Below are 16,484 nucleotides of genomic sequence, written 5' to 3' on the forward strand. Positions count from 1 at the left end.
AAAGAGATGATGCAGTGGGTGTGGTGCTTGTGCAGGACCTGCCTGTGGGTCTCAGCACCGTGTGAAAGGGCACGCGTGGGCGTGCGTGGTTGTAATTGCGGAACTGGAGAGGCAGACGGTGGTGGGTTGCTGGGTCTCATTAGCCAGTCAGCCAAACCAACTGATACACTGTGTGTCCTAGTGAGACACACAGGCTCAGAAAAGGAAGCTGATGGATCCTGAGAATGCGATTCTCAAGGCTGAACCCTGGTCTCTGTACGCACCTGCACACGTGTGATCATACATGCATAGTCAGACCAACACACACAGAGACAAACAGACAGACAAATGGATGGACAGATGGACAGACAGACTAAGTGGAAGCTTTATGCATTCAGAATACCAGAGGCCATTATGTACTCTATGGTCTGAAAATCTGTGTCTCTCTAACATGTGCCTTTAACTTTGAACTCACAAGGTGACTGACTGCGTGGGAGGTGGCAACCTTTCAGGGCTGGTCAGGTAATAAGGTGGAGTCCTCACGTATTAAATTTGGAATCCTGACAAGAAGCACCAGCAAGTCCTGTGAGAAAGACCAGTCTATGAAAAGGAGAATGAGTCCTCGCCAGACACTGCAACTTCTGCTGCTTCATGCTGGGCCCTCAGCCTTCAGAAAGAGGGCAGTCCATTTCTGTCTGGCAGCTGTCCAGTGCATGGAATCTTGTTACAGTAGCCCTAATAACACCTACGGACTGTATGCAGTTTACCTGGTAGTGTGGAACTGATGGAAATCAACCTTAGTCTTTGTGCTTTTAAATGTAAACCCCTGTTTTAACAGAAACAACATAGTTTAGACTTAACAGGATGAGCACTGAAGAAATGGCTGAGCCGTTCAGAGTTCCGGATGCACTCATACAGGACCTGAGTTCAGTTCCCAGGACCCACATGACAGCTCACATCAGTAGCTCCAGTTCCGGGGGAACGAGCACCCTCAGGCACCAATCACACAAAGCTAAAACACTCATACGCATAAAAATGAAAAATAAAAAAAATTTAAATTTTACTCTACAGTTAACAGTTTGGGTGACTGGTCTCAGTTCACCAATAACCTGGTAACTACTTAATGAGATAAAATCTTAGCAAGTGAATATAGGGAGAATTGAGAATGTTTAAAAAAAAATGCAATTATAAGACTTTCCCAATTTGAAGCAGCAGGCCCTTTCACCGTGTAAGGAGGACCCATGAGCAAATGCCATGAATGAATGACCTATGCAGTGACCCCACATCCATTGAGTGGATGCGAACACCTAATTGTTGGAATGTTTTCTAGTCACATTACTCACTATGACTGTATAAAATCAATACAAACAGCAGTGATTGCAACTTCTTTAAAAACTAAAGGCTGTGACATCACACTCTATTAGTGACTTGTATGGGGTTCACCACAACATTAGATGTCCTCGTCTCCATTGTCTGTATCTCTAACTTCTCTATGTCTCTGTATTGTCGTATTAGAGATATGGAAACTGGGACTTGCGGGATGAGTAATGGATCTAAGATCTCAAATTAAAACAGCTGAGTTGCACGGGTCAGACAAAATGATCACAGACGAAAAGGTCTTTGTAGACAGGAAACTATCTACAGACACATCTTTCTCAGTTTGCTTAATGTGTGTGCGTTCACAGCCCGGTGCTCTTCCGTCAAGAGTAAAGGCTTTGAATCCTGACGTCCTGAGCTCAAATCTAAGCTTTGTCACTCACTAAGGCATGCCTCAGTGTCCCCATCCCTACACACAAAGCCATACAAACTGAAAACATTCCACTCAGAGAGCAGCTGTGAGGATGGAGCCTAAGTGGAGCCCAAAGCACATGGTGTGTGTTAATAAACTTTACAACACGAAACTAACAAAACCCCACCCAATTTGGAGTTCAATGACCTCTGTCGTTTATGTCATGTGACTCAGGCAAGTGACCCAAGCTTTCTGCTTCACTTCCTCCCCAGGAAAGAAATAATAGAAAATGTTGTACGGGAAAGTGTTTCTTAGACTAAAGAGGGCCACGTGGTACAGCTGACACATGAATTATCATCAGTCTCGCTAAGCCAAAGAAATTTCCTGCGTGCCAGTCTCTGCCGTGTGACAGCTTAACGTGGAGCCTCAGTCCCGGCTGAACTCCCTGCGACAATAGAACGAACGTCTAGTCACTCAGGACTCTAGCAGACGGAGCACCGTTCACTCCATCCTCCTGCACAACACCCACCTCGAGAAGATAATTGATGTTCACCGTGACCCTGAGGCACTCCGAGACTCTGAAGCACCTTCGGGGAAATATTAAATTATGTTCAGCCCAGTTTTATGAAGAAGTGTACTTAATTATACTGAGATTCTTTGAGAATGCGTGACCCAGGAAAAGCACAAAGAGGAAGTCACGTGCTGTCTAGAAATCTGAAGCCTCGTCTCACTGTCCTCCCCCCACAGTCACCTTTGTCAGAGTTAAGTGAAAAATACAGCCAACCGTAGAGCAGGAGACGTGGGAATCCAACCTGACAGTTACACAAGTCAAGAAGTTTGCCCTGCAGATTCCTTAAAGACGACTCTTATGGAAAAGAAATAAAAGTCAAAACAGAGCGTGAAATTGTCAAATACTGTGACACGTCTATAGAAGGAAGGCAGATGCAGTAGGGTCAATACTGTATGTCGTATCTCGCATGTAGAATCTAGAGAGAGGAAGGGACACTAAAGCACAGATAACAGGTGCACAACCATAAACGAGACATGTATGTCATGCCTCCTCCCCTTCAAGGGTCAGAAATATCTTGAAAGATTGGAGGGAAAGAGTAGAAGAGCCAGAGGTCACAGAGAGAACCTGGGGAAAGCGGTGTTCTCTAAACATAAAAGGACCAATACATTCCCCGGAGCTCTGGCTGCCCACACAAGACCTGCACAAGATCAAGCCAGTCAGCACTGGCATGATTCGCCAGCCCCTCTCCCTAGCTGAGGAACTAGTGACAGTGGCCAGCTGCTAAGGGCGGGGATAGACAGATTTCATTAGGATCCCGGTGTCTGGTGGGTGGCCCTCTCCCCAGTGGCTGGCCCCACACTTACTCGCATACAGGCAGCAGTAGCCTTGATCTAATGGGTTATTAAAAAGGGGGTGCTATGAGATTGCTCAGCTGGTAGAAGTGCTTCTCAAACCCAAGGTCTTGAGTTGGGACCCCAGAACTCACATGGTGGGAAGAGAGAACTGTCTAGAAGAGAGAACTGGTTGAGTTCTGAGCTCAACAGACTCGGGGTGGTGTACACCACAGACAGCAAACAAATGTAAAAAGAAACAATAGGATAGGAAGTTGAGGGTGGGCCTGGGCGGGGTTGGGGGTATGGATGTGAACATGATGGAAATATATCATATATACGTATGACTTTTAAAAAACCAAAACGGTGGTATTTTAAAAAAGGAAGGCGTCCCAGTGAGCAACGCAAGAATCAGGGAGTGGAAGAGGTGGGTTAGAGAGGAGAACGAGGGCTGATTATAATCAAAGCATGGAATATACATGCATAGAAATGAAAGGATGGCTATTATTTAGTGCGACTCATATCGATAAAGCAGAAGCAATATGTAAAGGCGGCCACAGGCTTCAAGTAGGAATTATCTCTTACACTGACCAATAATGCATTTGGAATTTTGAACGAGAAATAGCCTGAATACATCGCTGACTACCTTCTTACTGATACTTGAAAGCATTAAAAACAGATGTTAATGTTATGCTCCTTAGAGTGGAAAACACCAACACTGGATTTGCTAGTTAAGTTTCATCCCTATTTTAAAGAATTATGTACATACAGATAAAGAATACAATATATATAAAAAGTCATACTCTATTAGGGCTGGAAAGTTTGACTATTTACTTTTGTTTAGATTAGTTCAGAGATGTTAAATTATCTTTATTGGTTTTTCAAAACCGCCCCCCCCCACCCAGGGAGGGACATAAGAGTTCGGGGGACATCTTCGGATATCTGTTCTTACCTTCTGCCTGTTTGAGACAGGATCTCTTGTTCACTACTCTGTATACCAGGCTAGCCCATCCAACTTCAGAGATTCTCCACCTCCTAACTTACTGTAGGGGTGCTGGCGTTACAGGTGCAGGCTACTGTGTGTGTCTGGCTTTGGGTTCTATGGGGTGTTTTACTTACTGGACCCCCCTCCCCAGTCTTCTACATGATATCTTCCAGCTAAAAACTGTGAAACAAGAGAAATCCTAGTCAGGATCGGTCAGAGTTAGGAGAAGCAGGAATCGCCATCATTGCAGAGTTCTCTGCAGCTGACAGACCCTGGTGCCAGGCTTCTTCCAACCCTGCTTATGTGTCCTGAGTGACAGCACTTCCATTAACAGATCATTAGCTTTTTCAGCTTTGAGACAGTCCTGATTGATAGAATATTTTTTCCTCAAATGAAATCTTACCCTAATTATAGTTAGCTTTCCTCTTTCCTTCTCAAATGGGTCCACTGGGACCAATTTTGTAACTGACTTCATGTCCCATCAAGGATTCCACGGGTGTCTCTCATTTTCTTACACGGCAATCCGTTTCCACTCCTGTGTTTCACGGTTAGTCCCCAAACCGCAATGACCGCGCTTCATAGTGACCCTCTACTATCTGCTGAAGTGGTTCACGGGTGACCTGGCTTCAAGGACAGTAAAGCAGGCATGGTCCTAAGGTCCATGGATGGACTTTTTTGGACCCCAACTATAAAATGTAGTTTCAGTGAGATGCATAGTTACAGTTTCAAAGGTCAGACTTAGAATCTTTCAGAAAAGAATCAATTCACAAGTCACTCATTCACGTGTGTGTGTGTATGGAGGGGCGCTTATTATCAGCATTGAGCTCTAATTTATCACTCTGTTTTCCCCCAGTCTTTGGAGCCAAGTGTTTGGTGTATGCATAAAAACTCCCCAGCTCTTCCTCCTTGGCTAAAGCAAGCAGCAGTAGCAAGCCAGGACCCATTCTGCTCCATCAGCATGTCTGATGCTTCCGGGGATAGGCAGAGCAGGCGAGAAAGGCCTCTGACTTCCCAGAGTCACAGGGCTCTGCCTCCCTCAAGACATGCAGGGGCAATTCCAGACTCCCGGGCCCAGCCTGGGAATAAGAGAGTTCAGAAATTTCAACTCCCTTAACCTTCCCCTCTTCCTTGCTGTGTGGAAACCAATGTCCCATATATAAAATGGTTTATTGGCTGGGCATGGCTGCTCCAACAAGCGACCATCCTTATTTGTATTATTTTCTCGACTGCCTAGTTGGGCTATGGCTAATTTTTAAGACGCTCTACACACTGACAGCCCTTGCTTTCTATATTAGCATGCTAATGAACCTTGGAAAGTTCCTCCTTAAATGTCTCACTCCTCCACTCCCCCAGAGCACGGCCATGGATGCCACGGACAGCGGGAAGAGGTGAGGAAGAAGAGGAATTAAAAAAGGTGTAGGGTTCAGCCTCACCATGGTTCGTAACTTTGGTTATCTGCCTTAATTTCCTTTATGTTTACAGATACGAGACAGGCACAGAGGGACCCTCGAGTCCTGAAAGCAAAGAAAGTGGGAATCCAAAGTGTGGCGGCAGCAAAAGGATTGAATTTCCGGGACACGGTGCTTCTCAGACACACGAGCATCGAGGTGTCACAGAGACAGTAGTGGCTGTTCGTGAGAAATACGCCATGCTCTATTTCGCTTCGATGAGGAGAAACCACATTCTACAACTATTTCTGTCCAAACATGTTGAGGATTTTTTTTCAAAATCCCCTTATAATAATATCGGCATTATTTGCATTTAAATATTCTGAGCAATTGAAGTCTGGTGGAGCAATCTCAGAACTTGGAAGATGATGACGGCAGGAAGATCAGGAGTTCAATAAAATAAGTCTGAGTGTTCTAAAAAATTGACATAACCACCTGGCATATACCTGACTGGTGGAGTGTTTGTCTACCTTGTACACAACCCTAAGTCTATTCACTAGTTCTGGGGGAAAAGTGTAAATATACTCTCTGAAGGCAGTTAATTCCAAATATAATCAGAATTAAACACTGAACACTTTCCTAGGGTTCTTAGTTGAACAAGAGTGAAATATCATTGAGGAGCCCTCAGGAATGAAGATTTGAGTGGAATTTACCCTCTGACCTATTGACCCATGGTCTGTGGCCTTCCAGAGGTTTCTGTCAGTGTTTTTGAGAATTATCTTGACTTATAACTTTTCTTGTTATTTTACTATATGAAACTGTATCTTGTTGGGACATAGAATTGGGAGTAACCTACATCTGTGTTCCTTGGCCACGGGCACCCATCTTTGGCTCCAGAATTAATATCCTCTTATTTCCATGAGGTGCAAGCTGTATTTTTAACATTGACAATAGTATCTGTATCAACGGAACTAAGACACCTGTTGCCGTGGGTTAAATACATTTGAGGAAGGGCACAAAATTGAGCTCATTTTGAACTGGGACAGTTCCCTAGCAAACTAGCATGTTGAAGTAAAGGTGAAAAATTCTATATATGAGCAAGTAAGAGTGTCGTTGCCAACCTCCGATTCCCCCTTGCATCTCCTCTCACTTGCCATTTTGTTTGTTTGATGTCCTAGATCCTGCTGGCTCTCACCTACCATTTTGTTTGTTTGATGTCCTAGATCCTGTTGGGTCAGTTTCTGGGAGGCTGGAATAGCAGGAGTGCACCACCAGCCCATCTCAAGCTCTACGTGTCTAAACTGCCATTTATGCTGTTGCCCTTGAGTTCATGAAAGTTCTTTCTCTGGTCTTCTCTTCCCCACCAAATCCTATTACTTGGGGGAAGCTATTTAGACTGTGGTGTTGGGGCTGGGACACAGGTTAGGGATGGATTACTTGCCTGGTATGTGTGAAGCTAAATACATAAGTTGGAATGGAGAGTTGATTCTGCTCTAACAGAACCATTCTCTTTGGTACAAACAATAATAATAATAATAATAATAATAATAATAATAATAATAATAATAATAAAATAAAAGAGAGACAGCTTGCTTCAGTTTCCCTTTTCTGAAATTCTTATTTGAGATGTTTTATTTGCCCATGGTTTCTCATAAAAGGGACAATGCTCTCACTAGGCTCAGTGCTCAAATGTTCTACACTCAATTATTCGGTCTTCTTTCTAGCTAAATAGCCAACATGCCTTCCCTAAAGGATCAAACAAGTCCGCCTTCCAAACACACTTAATACTTCTCCCACAGGCAAACGTAGATTAAACAGCATTAAATAATAAATCTGAACACAAACAAGTAATAAAGTTTCAGCAAACAATGGGAGGTAGAGGCTGTTCTTACCAATCCAGGGCTATACCACCCCCTTCCCCACTGAAGCAGCAGACACACCCACATACAGGAATCGAACCTCTGCCCCAGGGCGCTGAACGAGGGCCCCTCCCGAGACTGCTGAGAAGCCGTTCTGCACACATCTCTCATCAACGACGCTTTCCTGTCACTGGAAGCACCAGGAGCCTGCATGTGTCTGTTCTAGTCACCCCTACCAGTGGCATGGCAAGAGATGACAGAGCAAACAGGGTACTAGGCAGGGAGAAGCTTGGCAACCAGTCCTGGGTCTCGGGGGTTAACTGCTCACCTGCGCTGCCAAGGGGCCATGCTTCCCATTGCTTTAGGAGCAGCCCCTGAAGATCCTTCAAGTCCCAGCACATCACTCTGTCATTAGTGATGCTGGGGAAGAAGGGCTTCCCCTGCATCTGGCTGTCGGCATGGGAAGAGGCTGACGGGCGGGAGCTGTCCTGGTGCTAAGTGCCCCCAAGCCTCCCACTCTCATCCTCCACTCTTCTCAGCTTCATTGTTCTCAGCTCATACAGAACTTGGTGTCAGAATTTCCATCAACAAATAAACCTGTCTAGGAAGTGGCTCAGACCATCTAAATAGCTATGGACACCTACTCGGCATCGCTAGGTGCACACAGCAGTTGTGTTTAGCTTAGGGATTCTATGTGCTTTTTGAGATGTAGGAAAGCTCGAGTTGAAATACTAAACTTTCAAGGCATACCGATCTCTTAAAGAATCCCGGTTATTTTCAAAGATCTTCATTAATGCTAAAGACCCATCCAGAGCATGCTCTAATGAGTGTATGGGCAACACGAATTAGACTCGGTGTCTTTTTCTTCTTTGGGTTGGGGCAGTGGGGCACGGGGTGAGAGGGTGGACCTGGGAGGGTAGGGAGGGAAGTGTATGTAATCAGGGCGTATCGTAGGAAACCCCCAAACAATCAATAGAAATACTGTGTTGGGAGAGAAAAAGAAAAGATCTGTCCAATAAAGAAACATCCAATTAGGGACCCAGAGAGCCAGTGTTCATCCTCATCCATCCGACAAGGGGCCTGTGCGCTGTAGGGTTTGTAGCTCACTGTGCCTCAGATTTCTCGTCGGTAAAATTAGAGCAACTCCATGGTATCGTAGATTAGCAGTTCTCAGGCCCTAAAGAGGTTACTTTGCGTAGTTCTTACTATATTTTTTATCAACTGATTATCAGTTAATATAGAAACTCATGACTTGTCTACGTGTAGAGGGTAAAGTGTGGGTGGCGTGCTCAGCCGCGAATGGAATGTCTTTATCACCATCCTGCCCACAAGGCCTGAGGACCATTGGGGGAAAGGCAGAGGTTAGACTGGACAGGAGTGAGGCAATGTCTTCAGGACACACAGGACAGCTGCCACAGTGGACTCCCGGCAGCTGTGCCTGCCTTTTCAGCATCCACACAGGATCAAGCCATACAACATTTCAACACGGAGTGGGGGCTGTGTTTGGAGCACCTACCCCTGACTGAGGACATATTGGCAGTGGATGGCTTCTGAGAGCGAAGAGTCAAGTTTTCTTTTTCCTTTTAATTCAGTTTTATTATCTTTCCTATGTGTAGGTATGTGTGTCTGCATGTGCTCTTGGAGATAAGAGGCTCAGATCCCCTGGAGCTGAGTTACAGACAGTTCTGTGTCCCTGAGGTGGGTGCCGGGAACCAACCGTGGGTCCTCAGAAAGAGCAGTGAGCACTCTTAATCACTGAGGTAGGGTTCATTTGTCTTTAGCAGATGTGGCCCCTGGTAGATCAAGCTCCAACAGATAGATAGCCCAACAATCGTGAGTATGTTGGTAGCACGTATCAGATAAGGCAGAATATAAAAAAAATAATCAATTAAAACCAAGAGAGGATAGGAAGTTGAAAAGGGGTCAAGCAGTGGGGGAATGGATCTGGGAGGAGTTAGACCAGTGTTTTGCAAACCTTCTTAATGCTGAGACCCCTCAACACAGTTCCTCCTGTCGCAGTGTCCCCCAGCCATAAAATTACTTTTGCTGCTACTTCACGACTGCAATTTTGCCATTGTCGTAAATCATAATGAAAATATTTGCTATGCAGGCCATCTGACATATGACCCCAGTGCAAGAATCGTTCCTACCCCTCCCCCCTACAAGGGGTCAGGACCCACAGGCTGAGAACTACCGAGTTAGAAGTTTAAATGGGAGATGAATCCAGTAAAAACAATACATAATGTACATGTACAAAATTCTCAAAAAAAATTTACCGTAAATACTATATTTGAAATTGGAACACTTAGGACATTTTAAATGTGTTTGGTCTCTAAAATTCTGATGTTTAGGGTTGTCTGTCTGTCCCGAGTCCATAAAATAAATTGTGTGCAATACCTCAAGCTTTTTCAAGTAGCTAACCCTTCAAACAGACAGAAGTCAAGATGGGGACGGTGGCTCCAGAGAAAGTAGAAAGTTCAAGCCAAGCCAAGACTACGGCGTAAGACCTTGTGGCAAGAGGGGCAAGAGAAAGAGAATTTTAAAAAGAAAGAAAGAAAGCAGTTCCCGTGTCAGGAACATAAACATTTTATATTCGGAAAAGAATATGAAAAATATTCACTTGTATAACAAACAGCATATTCTGAAATGAACAGTGTTTTATCCACGGGCTGGGGGGGGGCTGTCTTATTTTTTGTTCTCTGTCCCTCCATGTTTGGCGTGACACTAAACAAACCCTACACGGAGCCACTAAAGTCCACCTGCGTCTGCTGGTCTGCTGGGTTCAAGGACTCAAGCTCTAACACAGAAATAGCTATGACTCATTGATCAACCAAAAACTAACACACACACACACACAAAAAAAAGCTCAAAAAGAGGCGGGTAAACCTTGCCATAAACTGTTTCAAAAGTCAGGCTAATCTCAGCATCTGTGACCACACCAAGGAGGCTTTACAAATTGAGTAATTTCCCTGTCTCCTTAACACTCAAGGACCGGGGTGGGGTGGGGTGAAGTCTGTAGGGGTTGGGAAGGGGGGGAGGGACGAGGGCCAGCAGAGATAAGCAGAATGCAGCAAGCTGGGTCGGAAAGAGGAACCAGCACAGTTCGCTGAATTCACAGCCAGGTTCCAAGTGGGTTTCGGGCACACGGATAGCTGCAGTTGGACAAGCGGGGCTGTTGTCCTCTGTTTATTCATGGTTTTACTTTGGACTCACCAGAGCGAAGGCTGAACGCTGTTTGTGGGTCATAGTAAGAGAGTTCAGAGGCCCATTGTGACTCCCGGGGAGACACAGCCATACCACAAGGCATGTGCTTACAGAGCAGATCCCTGGCAGGTGATAAGAACAGGCCCACTTGTTTTTTTTTTTTTATTAACAGAAAACCTTACCAACTTCTGTAGACTTCCCCAGAATGAAATGTCAGCCTCGGATGAGTTTGAGGAAGAATCACTTTCACCCTTAGAAAGAGTAACTTTCAAACCTCGGTACCCATAATTTTTTTTTTCTTTGCACCAAAGAGATTTTTTAACTTTGAGCGGAAAAAAAAAAAAAGAGGTACCTTCCCTAGTGGGAACTCTAGAATATAAAATCTGTAATCGGCCAGGGATAAAATAACAGCTTAAAATAAGCAGAATGACACCTAGGCTGAATGGAAAAGCTATTCCAAATGGCAAAATGAACTATTATTAAGCTACAGAGCCTCACTCTGCATCCTGCTCCGTTTTTCAATGACATTTTATGAAATACATGTGGTAGGTTGCTCATGCTTTTTTAAAGCAGAAAGTAAGAAGGTGGGGGGGGAACCTTTCAAATAATGCAATTATCACACCAAATGCTCCTTGGATTTGCCTCTCCCCTCAGTTCCTTCCTGCTAGCGAGAATGGCAATTTTGGAGGCTTTCTGAGGTACCATGCCTAAGCCCTGGGTGACTGGCAAGAACATAGCTAGGGGCGTGTTCCTGGGAATACGCATGCAGCCAGTTCTGCTTCTGGAAACCTTACGTTTCTGCTGGGAGGAGGGGGCACCTTGAGCTCTGGATTCCCCCACCAGGCCAGCTCCTAGTCCTGGGAGATAGTTTGCATGCAGGAGAAAGGCTAGGAGAGTTCCACTTACCAGCTCAAGAATCCTGAGACAGGGCAGAGTCCCGGCCATGTACAGAGCAGCCAAAACTAGGCTTGCTCCTTTAGCTGTTCCAGTTACCATGGCTAACCCAAACAATATCCCCCATCGGCCCTCCCCTGCAGCTTCTCAGCCACCACCTACAGACCTCCCAAAGCTGGCAAGAGTGAAAGCTGTGTAGTTGCAGGGATCTCCAAGCTGAGCAGAGGAGAGGACAGGAGGGAAGATGCAGGACAGCCCCCAGCCGGGCAGCGGGGCGGGCGGAGGCTAGAACAGACAGGCTGTTTGTGGCTACAGGCGTTTGCTTCTGAGAGTATGGGAGTCTTCAGCTCACTTCTAAGTGAAAAAGGAAAAGAAACTGGCTGAGCCTTCGCTTGGGGAAAATGGGCATCACTTCTAAACTTTGGTTTTCCAAGCGGATGCAAAGGGGGGAAAGCAATGTACTGAATTTCTTAAATTGAACAGAGGCAGGGCTTGGGGGAATGTCGGTGTGAGAGCCATGAGTAATAAGAAACGGTTTTGGCACTGGGACTCTCTTGTCAAAATCAAAAAAAAAAAAAAAAAAAAAAAAAAAAAACCCCCATTAGAGATTTAAAAAAAAATCCATCTCTAAAAACCATGCAAACAAAGAGAAAAATGAAAGATTAACCTAAATAAACTATCACTTTTTTAAGATGCATTTTGGAACCACTAACAGACAAGCCCAGCAGAGCGGGACTCTGGAATGGAACTCCTAAGGAGTGGGCTGAGATGGGTCAACGTCCCCTGGGCGACTGGTTACTCTTTAGAGATCTACTGCCACAAAGTATCAAATCTATAAAGGCGGTGAGAGGAGGGGGCAGCCATGTGAGTATTCCTTAAATCTCAGGCTAAAAATATGAACACGGGAGTTAATTTTCATTTGCTACAAGTATCTTTATGTATATATGTGTGAGTGAGATAGAGCGCGCCCAAGGGTCTCCCGATAGCTTGGTACTCACCAAGCAGGCAAGGCTGGCCAGCCATCAAGGCACAGTCTCTCTGTCCCCAGCACTAAGACTACAGCACATGCATGCCGCCACACCTGGTCCGTTTTACATGTGTTCTACGAACACACTTGGATCCTCGTTCCCACAAGTCAAGGGCTTTACAGAAAGAGTCACCCGCCTCAGCCCTGCCACCTACTTTCACTTTGTGCCTATGGTCTCCTGAGAGCATAGCTTCCTTCCACTTCTGTGCAGGTCAGAGAGGAAACAGGTGAAGTACTGTTGGAAAGGGATCTCCCAGCCTTCTCTGCGTCCCTCTCCCCTCCCCCATACAAGCCAGATGGCACTCTGAAATCAGTCAGGTGCTACAAACCAGTCCTTCAAGCAGCCCCGTGCTGCCTTCTTGAAGAAGAATTTGTACAGATCAAAGCCTCAAGCGTTTACCTGCCCGAGACTGCCATAATTTGAGGTTGGCTGCATCCTTGAAAGAACACACACCAGATGCTCCAAGCTGATGAAAAGCACGTGTCCTTAGGACACATTTCTTTGCAGCGCTTAAAACCCTTACTGGGAGAAATACTTCCCACACTGCATGCCTATTTCAGTGCTTGCTACTGTGCCTTTGAAGTCACAGAGCAGTGGATTCTCCACCTGGGGCAAAATGATTGAAAACTGACAGTGAACCTTCAGAGGGCATTCAAGGGGGGGGGGGCTAGCCCAACTGAAGGCCGACACCCAGAGATCCAGTGCCCCTGCATCAAAGCGAAGGTGTTTACGTTCTTCTCAGTAACCTTGACCTTTGTATGAAGTCTTCAAGCTGCAAACATGGGCTGTCATTTCCGAACGTTTGCACAAACAGACACATTTTCAGCCCTGCTCGCTGAGCGAGCTGGTGGGATGAGTGTCCGTGGGGGAGGGGCGGCGTAAAGGGGACCTGATTGGCTCTCAACCAAACTGACCATCAATCAGTATGCCACACAACTTCCCCAGTCTGTTTCTGTCGTTTGTGAGTACAGCGCTGGCCCAATGATCCCAAATTTCTTGCCAACTGGAGCATTCTGGGTGGTCACGTGATAGGAATACAGAGAGCAGGCCAACATAGGGAGTAAGCTCACGGTGGGAATCGGGAGAAAGAGATACCAAGGAAGGGCAGATACCAGCCGGTAGGTACTGAAACCAGCAACCAATCTCTTTCACATCTACCTCCAATGAGTCATAACTCCGCTGGTTTGCTCAGTCAGACATGAGCCTCTGGCGAGAGACCTCACCCAAGTGTGATTTCCCCAGTCAGGCAGCTCAACAGAAAGCGACTTAAAGTGGATCGTGCAACAGGAACAAACCAGGTAGCCCATGTCTTTCACTGGACAAGGAAGGCACAGAAGCCTGAGGTCTAGACCCCTTCATGTGGGTGTGGGTGTTAGTGAAGCATCTCAAAACCAGGACGCCTACTTGCTTTGTTCCTGATGTCCCCATCGTAGTGGTCTTTATCTACCCTGAGCCTTAATCAGAAAGCTTTGTTCTCATTTACCTCAGTGTCTAATTAGTCAGGAAGTAAAGACTTCCTAGTAAACCTCTCACCCATCTGCCCACTCTGTCACTCCCTTGCCACCATTAGAACCATATGTAAGGGATATGGCATGATCAGCATGGGGCATGCTCTCGGTCCCTGTTAAACAAAAGTTCCTTTACCGCCTGCATTTCTGGAACTGCTTTTCTCTGGTCTCCCTGGCTACAGCCCTAGAGAATGATGTCTGAGACCTACACCAGGTCTTTCCCATTCCCTGTCTCAAGTCTGTCCAGGGGCCTGCACTGCAATGCTGGGTATAAGGCAGTTAGTTCCCTTGGTGTGGCATAAAGGTCCCTTGTCATCTGCCCAAGTCAACTGTTTCCAGCCCATACACAGACCACGCCGTTCCGATCAGGTCATTCAGAGAGCACTCAGCAATTTTTCTTTGGCCTTTCTTTGCTGGGTTGATAACTTTGCTTGTCTGAAGTACACCCTCTCCCCGACCAAGGCTCATTTTGAAGGATATGTGTTCTGAAAGTCGTGTCTCCCTGTGTGCCCCTGGTCTCCCAGTCTGAGCTGCCTCCTCTGAGGACCTAAAACATAGTTCTAGCAACACAGAGAGCAACAGTCCAGTAGGTTGCCCGATGCTAGAAACGCCCACCTCTTAATGAGTCATCCACCCTCAATACCGAGAGTAGAATTTGACATACAATGTTCAAAAGCTTCTGCTGAGTGAAGAATGCAGAGTTCCCAGGGGAAAGAGAGGATCCTAAAATGGTGACGTGCTTTACTCAAGGTTCCTTAAACTGATGAGGGACAGACCTGGGCTTCAGATTTCCCATTTCTACTGGATGTTTTCCTCCATGTCCATCTGCAGGGGACACGGTGTCACAAGCCTGTAATTCCAGCCTTTGGGGAACTAAGGTCAAAGGGTCAAAGGTAAAAGGGTCTGCACCCATTGGAGACCAGCTTAGTCTCCATAGCAAGCTCCAGGACAGCCAAAGCTATGTAGGAAGACCACCTCAAGACGTTTTTTTAATAAATTAAAGATAAACAAATCTGTTCCAAGTATCTCTCCCAACCTTGTCAGTCCTGTCGGGACCTAATTATGGTACCACTAGCAACTCTCAATCCATTGCCTTCCACTCTGGGAATCATTACCCAGATATTCCACTGGCAGCTCAAATTCAAAACAAGGAGAAATGAACACACACACACACACACACACACATTCTTCCTAGGTCCCAACCTCCAGTCACCTGACTAGAGATAAAATATCTATATTTTATGAATACTATAGTCACTAAAATTCCTCCCCAGGGGGAGACATGCCTACCCCTGGTCCCAACAACAAACCAAGCTGCCCTTCCACCAAGAGAACCCGTGAGTATATTGTGCTTCATTACAGAGCCTAGCTAGGGGGTTACTGACAGGAATTTGTGTGCTCCCTCTCTATCTCTAGCCTATATACTCTAGCCTGGTCCTGAGGCCTTGTGCAACTAAGGGGGCGTTGTATACAGCAGGTAGTTCAGAGCACTTAGATGGTCGGGTGAGAGACCCCTGACCTTCTCTGCCCATCTAGGAGTCAACGAGCCTAGGTGGGATGATCTTTTCAAGCGAGCAGGCCTGAACAACTTAAGTCAGGGTGGCCGTTCGGCTTGGAGGAAAGTGATACACATCTGTGTATTTTATACATTTTGGATCCCTGCAAACAAAACTCTGAAGGAAAAAAAAAGACCAAAAAGAAAAAAGGGCATTAGATCTAGAAAGAGACAATAAGGTTTAGTTTTTCTTTTTGAGACAAAGGGTAGATATTCTATATATTTGCCATTTGTGCTCAGCTCTATCGCCCTCACTTTCTTTCAAATTCCTGATCACTAACTGTTCCTTCTGCTGTTCCGCTCTGACCGACAGTGTCCTGGATAGACCCCTAGCTAAGTGGACCACCAGATGGTCTCCTTGATACGAGCACCACTCCAATCAAGCCAGCCCTTGGCTTTGCCCAAAGAACACTACATACAAATTGTGTCTAGTTTCAACTGAAGATGCTCATTAATGACACATGCAACTGTGTGTGTGTGTGTGTGTGTGTGTGTGTGTGTGTGTGTGAATTGGCAAGGGGTGGGATAAAGCCAGAGTGGGGTCACTGCAAGTCTTTGGGTAAAATTTGAACAGCGAACGGGTGTATGGTGCTGCAGTTTCCCTGCGGTGGACACCTACACAGCTACCAGAAGCAAAGGACCGTCCTGCTATAATTAAAGAGTACACTCATAGATACGTCAATCTTCAATGCATAAAGTTGTGTAGCTCAGATTAAGGCCACCAATGAGGACACAGAAAGAAATGATCCAGACACGGGCAGGAACCAATGAAGCGAAAAGCAAGCCTTAATGTACAGCTCGATACAACGATCGCCTAGCAAGATCAAGTGTGAGAAGAAGGAAATGAAATTACCAATATTAGTAACTAGAGGGGCGTGGCTGAGATTGTGGCTCAATGGTAGAGCACTCCTCTAGCTTGTCCAAGGTCCTAGGTCCAATCCCACTTATGCAAATAAAATAATAATAATAATAATAATAATATTATTATTATTATTATTATTATTATTATTATTA

This window comes from Rattus rattus, chromosome 14 (assembly GCF_011064425.1).
Source record: "Rattus rattus isolate New Zealand chromosome 14, Rrattus_CSIRO_v1, whole genome shotgun sequence".
NCBI classification, from domain to species: domain Eukaryota; kingdom Metazoa; phylum Chordata; class Mammalia; order Rodentia; family Muridae; genus Rattus; species Rattus rattus.